The 6,689-nt window shown below is 32.1% G+C and overlaps 1 long non-coding RNA gene across 17 annotated transcripts; it reads right to left on the bottom strand.

The window, feature by feature from the left end:
• LOC110894521 lies at positions 1-4,199 on the bottom strand. 17 transcript variants are annotated; one of them, XR_002566385.2, is made up of 10 exons: positions 3,769-4,199; positions 3,515-3,630; positions 2,983-3,048; positions 2,697-2,842; positions 2,346-2,481; positions 1,898-1,954; positions 813-902; positions 577-736; positions 411-503; positions 1-251 (listed from the first exon to the last, which is right to left on the bottom strand). It is a non-coding gene; the product is annotated as an uncharacterized LOC110894521 (long non-coding RNA). The 17 variants fall into 17 exon arrangements; XR_004874672.1 differs by adding an exon at positions 2,060-2,167 and having other exon boundaries at positions 813-1,165; positions 2,697-3,630; XR_004874674.1 differs by adding an exon at positions 2,060-2,167 and having other exon boundaries at positions 2,697-3,630.
• Between the last annotated feature and the right edge of the window lie 2,490 nt (positions 4,200-6,689).

Below are 6,689 nucleotides of genomic sequence, written 5' to 3'. Positions count from 1 at the left end.
AAATCCAATCAATCCTCTTATATATTCAACGTAATCAAATCCGGACAAGTAAAAAGTGAACCAATACACATTTAACCCGAAAGTCTACAATATTAATTGGTAAAATAACAATTCACTACTTAATCTATTTAAAACCATAAACAAACTATATTTAAACGAAGGAATACCCAACCCGTAAAAAAAATTGGCATCAATTCCTTCAACGTCTTTTCTATATCTTCATCTGTAACCTCTTTCATGTCGTTCCACATCTAAAAAAATAGAAAATATTATAATTATTAGAAATTAGTTAACATCAACAAACAAATTGTTACAAACACATAACTACTCGTATGTGTGTAAGCATTTTTGCGCACGTTATCTTGTATATACTTATGCACATCTAAAAAATAATTAAGAAATAGACTTACTTTGGGAAATTGCTTTTGATACACATTGACAAAGTCGAACATAGATTGAAGAAGTATATAGCCGCATTCTCATGTCTCAGCTTGTTGATTGCACTACAATAAATTAACAATTATTACTTATTCAAAATTTTTTAAAATCAAACTAAGAAATAGAAAACAAACTTACATTAACCATATCAAATGTGGGTTTTATTGGCAGCAAGGCGCTTTCAATCACATTTGTAAGACGATAGTGGCTAGGATTCTTGTTGCCCTCTTTGAATAGTTGATCTAAAATATATACTCGTCGTACTTTTACGGCAATAATGAACAAAGTCCAATGTCCACTACAAAAAGTAAAGTTAAAGCATAGTTAATGAATTGTACTAATAAAACAAAGAAAGTTAATTAGATTAGACTTACTCGGCACAATAAGGTACAAGGATGAATTCTTTATCATCATGATAACGCACCATAGTCCTAATGTGTTCTTCAACTTCTGCTCTCATTTCTCTACACATTTGACTCAACACTGATTGTGTTCACGTTTAAGAAGGCACATCGGTTGTCTTTCACTACAAGAAAAATACCTTATAGGGACGACATTTTTTTTCAGCTTATAGGGAGGACATGGTGTCTCTATAGGCCTTTTTAACCTATAGAGACGACATATCGTCTCTATAAAATTTCTCTCTACAGCCTCGTCCCTATAGGCAAACAAAAGTCGTCCCTATAGATGTTGCTATAGAAGAGTTTGTAGAGACGACATGTCGTCCCTACAAGTTTGTACAAAAAAAAAATTAAAAATTAAACTTAATATTTACTAAATAGAGACGACTTGTCGTTTCAATAGGTTTTACTTTATAAAAAATAAAAAAAGATTTTCACCTATAGAGACGACATGTCGTCTCTATAGGTTCTCTTTAAAAAAATAAAAATAAAAACATATAAGTAATATAGAGATGAGTTATCGTTTCTATAGGTTTTTCTTTATAAAAAATTAAAAAAAAAAGATTTTAACCTATAGAGACGACTTGTTGTCTCTATAGGTTGTCTTTAAAAAAAATTAGAAAACATTTTAGCGAAAATAGAGACGACTTGTCATTTCTATAGGTTTTTCTTTATATAGTAAAGAAAGATTTTCACCTATCTATAGGTTTTTCAAAAAAAAAAATGGTCACTATAGGTTTTTCAGAAAAAAAAAAAAATTCACCTATTGAGACGACTTGTTGTATCTATAGGTTTTTCAAAAAAAGAAAAAAATTCACTTATTGAGACGACTTGTTGTCTCTACATATTTTCTTTTTAAAAAAATAATAATTTATGGAGATGTTTAAATAAAAAAATCCCAACAATCAAACTAAATAGTTAGCTATATTATGCTAAATTAATATAATAATAATAATAATAATAATAATAATAATAATAATAATATTATGTGAAAAAATATGAAAAAAACTTCGGTTCAAACGGGTCGAATCCGATAGGTTAAGAAAAGAAATGTGTACCTTAGTATATGTCTAAAGCTCCAAAGTGTCAAAGATTCACCACGGGATCAATGGTATCTACAACGAGCATTGTAAATTGTTAATTAGAATAAACTAGATGGAACCCCCGCCAAAAGGGTCAAAATCTAATAAGTGTCAAAATATAGCACAAAACTAACAAACGTTTGAAATAAATATTCAAAACTTCATTCGTGAACCTCTTCCACAATCATCATGTGAATAAAATGATCCTCGTGTTAACTCTTTTTTAACAATGATAGTAGCAGTTACCTGTCAAAAAATAAACACCTTTCATTGTGCAAACAGCTAGGACATTATTCAAGATGCAAACACTAAAATAGTGGTTTTCTATAGCCTTTGAGACTATATAGACCGATCAGATAGTTCCAAACACATTTGTGAGCTCATAAGTTGAGGATAGGATAAATGAATAGAATTTCAATGTTACCTTAGTATTGGAAGAATGCCAAAAGGGTTGTTCTTTGACTTCCAACAGTTTTCTCATTTCCACCTCTACAACTTCTAGGTTTACGAAAAGCATTAAGTTCTAATTCATCTTCTAGCCATTTTACGTAGCTAGCAACCTAAAAAGGAAGGGAAAACACATAAAACTCATGTTCTTACCCGAAATGAAAATAATGATGACCAAACTAAAAAACTCCAGTCAGACATATAAGAGTTCTTTGAGATATGTGTTAAATACAATAACTTAAAAAATGTATGAAAGTCAAGATCGATTGAAAATTTGAAATACAAATGTATTGCATTATTATGAAACATGACAAATAACAACATTTACCTTCTACTTTTAGACTCAGCAGCCAATCTCACATCTGAGCATAAAAAAAAAGTAGACGATGACAGAAGAGTCTAGCTTGGATTTGGATATAAAAAAAGTCAACTCTATGTTTTGCATTTGTAAGACATCTATCTTAGATACAAACTCTGCAGGAGGGGAGTCTTTAATGAAATTGAACAAATGAGCATGTATAGTAAACTTAATTAAAAAATCTCGTAGTCATGATCAATGTAAACAAACTCGTTATTAAACACGAAGTAACTGAGTAAATTTATAGTATACGTACCTAAAGACGTTCGTTATTGGCATTTGGTGGTAAGATTTTACATGTACTCAGCATAACATGGCATACCTGTGCACCAATAATATTTTGGGAAACAAATACAATTGACTTTTGAAGTCATCCAAAGATTGATTTACAGTATGTTTGCGTTAGCCATTGTAAAAATAAAACCTAGTCCAGCTTTGACACCACAAATAAGCCCATCTACAAATCTTTACTATAGGATTCCGATGTATTCTTTCCAACTAGTGGTATTTGATTGGTATATAAACAAAATCAAATTCTATACTCAATTCCAATGGGGTTAAGTTTCAGGTAAAATAATAATATAAACAGATTACATTATGTCGAAGTACACTAAAGCAAAACTTATAATCACGAATTGCCCAGATAGTATATCATAAACCAAATCAAAGTTGGAGCTTGACTCCACTATCTTCTCAAGTTCTATCATGTAATGTTTTTTATAGAAAATAACAGATGCCCTCCAATAACAACATCTTTTGATAGCAAAATTTCATCAAGGAATGTGTACCTGACCATACATGTTCACAACCCTTCTGAAAGACAGCTATTGTCGGGGCATCGGACCAATAAATCCTTCATTTTTAAAGAGCTTGCCATTTTTACCACAAGCACTCAAGTGTTATCCTAAAACAGAAAATTCAAAAACGAGTTCAATAATGTCATGAAACTAAGATAAATGTTTCTAAACTTTAGAACACCGCATCTAGCATATCATCACGAATACGAGAAAATGTCATACAACAAAGATAGAATGTCTGGTACCTTCCATGTAACTCTACAAATACCCATCTTTAGTAGATAAACACCGTATATTTCACAATTTCTATAATTTGGATTATTATAGCAAAATTCATTAGAAACCCCAAATACCCATCTTCTTGATTTCATCATATAATTAAAATCTAGGACTCACAATGTCTAAGATGGATGAATCAAACAAAGAATGTTCTATGACTCGCCTGAAATAGCGACGGAGGTGGTGACGCGACGGGAATGGGGTGAGTGGTGGCGGTGGCGGCAGCGGAGGTGGTTGCGGTGGTAACGGTGACAAGGGGGTTGCGATGGTGACAATGGAAAAATGTGGAAGTGGTGGTGACGGCGGCAAGATGTGGGGATTGGTCGGAGGGGTTGCAAGACCTTGGCAGCAAGAGTCGGAGAAATGGGGTGAAGAATAGGAGGGAAATGAAAATAAGGGTAGATGTTTGGAGCTGGTTAGGGATGAGATATGAAATTTTTTGACTGGTCAACTCTACATAGGTTAATTAATTTAATTTACTTTCTTAAAACAATCCCAACAGCATGAAAATTGTATTTATAAAATTTAAGTGTAAATACTGGTATCGTAACGTACCGGACCGATACCGAAAATGTTAAAAGTCGGTACCGAAAATGTACCCGGTTCGGTAATTTCGATACCGGTAGCCGGTACCATAATGGTATTAGAGATTTCGATGGATTTAGTAACAATTTACAAACCTCAGTAATTCAGGTGAGAAAAAAAACTTCTTTGGATGAATCTAGCAAAATTGGTCAAACCCCAGGGACGATTTTAGCAGTTTACTCATACAAATATTTTATACAGACGGAAACCACAGTTTATTAGTATTAATAAAAATATTGTTTTATTAATATAGTATTTTAATAATATATAATGTTTTCATTAAAAAAAAGTTAGATTATAGCAGTTAGAAGCAAGTAAAAACATATAACTATGATTCTACAATTAAATAGGACATTAATATCATTACAAAATTACTAACCTTGTAACTCTTGTTATCAATGGTGGATTAAAAAAATGTAGAATTTTGATAGAGATGATTGTTAAACCTGAGGCGTTTACACAAGTGAACCAAGAACGCACAACTCCAATTAATACTCTTGCTTACAGCCTTTGATCAAACAAAATAAACGTTATAGCACCAAAAGGAAACAACCTTTTTTCTTATTCAAAACTCAACCTTGCATATTTATAAACCTAAGCTACTATCCTAATTAATTACAAACTTACTGCAACTAGGAAACATGGCCTTTTATCTCTATCCATATCATACTTAAAAAATTCAAATAATAAATATCTCCATCGTATCATACTTAAAAGGGGTTTTTTAATTATATTTAAGTCAGGGTGTGTAAACACCGTCTAAAACTATGTAAGCATATTTCAAGTCGGGGTTCGTATAAAAAGACGCGAATTTTATTAGTGTTAAATTATATTTTAAGTCAGGGTTTGTAAACACCGTCTAAAGCTATGTAAGCATATTTTAAGTCGGGGTTCGTATCAAAAGACGTGAATTTTATTAGTATTTAAAGGATATTTCGTTAGGATCCTGATGTGATGAGATTGTGTGTGTATATTTAGACGGGGTTATGTTCATTACCGCGTCTAAAAACAAAATTGAACCCCGTCTAATGGTTACTTGTGTACTAGTGAAATTTGCCGAACCGAAAGATCTTAAGTACCAATTCGGTAACGACTTTTGGCGTTCTTGTTCCTGGTACCGGTTCACTACCGTTTTTTACCTTCATATACCAGTACTGTAACCGGTATTTTCGGTATCAGTACCGATTCTGTATCGGTTGGCACCGAGCTCATCCCTACCCCTGAAACTAAAAAAAAAAGAAAAAATTAAAGTTGAAGAAAATCAACAAAAAAGTTGTACAATACGGTAACCGAGGGATGAGCAAATGGTACCGGGTAGCAGCACTGAATTTCCCGAACCAAAAGATTTCCAATATCAATTCGGCACCAACTTTTGGCGTTTTCTGTATTAGTGTCGGTTTTTACCTTCATGTACTGATATCGAACATGACCATACCGGTATTTTCGATAGCAGTACTGGTTTGATACCGGTTGACACCAAGCTTATCCCAACCTCTGATATTAAAAAAAGGATTAAAGTTAAAAAGTAAAGAAAATAACTATTATTATAATATTAAAATAATAAAAGTATTAAAAAACTATATATTATTATAATATTAAAATCACTATTCATTTCAATTCGTTTAGTAATATATAGTAATAATAATATACTATTTGTTGTGAAACTAGCCTAACAACAAAGTAAGAAGAAGAAAAATAATAGGGAGAAGAGATCTAATATTTCATTGATTGAAATATCTATTACAAGAGATACAAAAGACTATATATAATTGAGGAAAACTTGTGGAACAAACCTAATCTATTTTAGGTGTTGATAACCACATTAATAATAAATATATTTATAACACTCCCCCTTGGTTATCAACATAATACGCTTGATGCTGCCTCGTTAGAAACCTTGCTAGGAAAACCCGGTGGGACAAAACCGTAGCTAAGGGAAAAAGAGTGCAGCGTGTAATGCGCATTATCTCCCCCTGATACTTCTGGATTAGGTATGTTGCCTCATTAAAAACCTTAATAAGAAAATCCATTGGGATAAAACTTAGTTAAGGGGAAACGTGCAACTTGAATAAATTTCCCCCTCATTATAATATGTATCCTTTAAGTAAAGTGTATCCATCATCCTCGAAAGTTGCTTAAAACTTTTGTAGAATGATTTGTCGTTTGATGCCTTGAAGTGCAATCCTTTATATTGAGTAATGTTGTAAAATCTTCTTGTGAGACTTCTAGTGCTTCCTCTTGCGAACAAATACCATAAGATCCAAAACTATTTGTGTTACATTCTTTATATCTACAAGACTAA

This window comes from Helianthus annuus, chromosome 12 (assembly GCF_002127325.2).
Source record: "Helianthus annuus cultivar XRQ/B chromosome 12, HanXRQr2.0-SUNRISE, whole genome shotgun sequence".
In the NCBI taxonomy this organism is placed as follows: Eukaryota; Viridiplantae; Streptophyta; class Magnoliopsida; order Asterales; family Asteraceae; genus Helianthus; species Helianthus annuus.
Note: the sequence above shows the minus strand (reverse complement) of the source record. Positions and strands in the feature narration are given on the sequence as shown.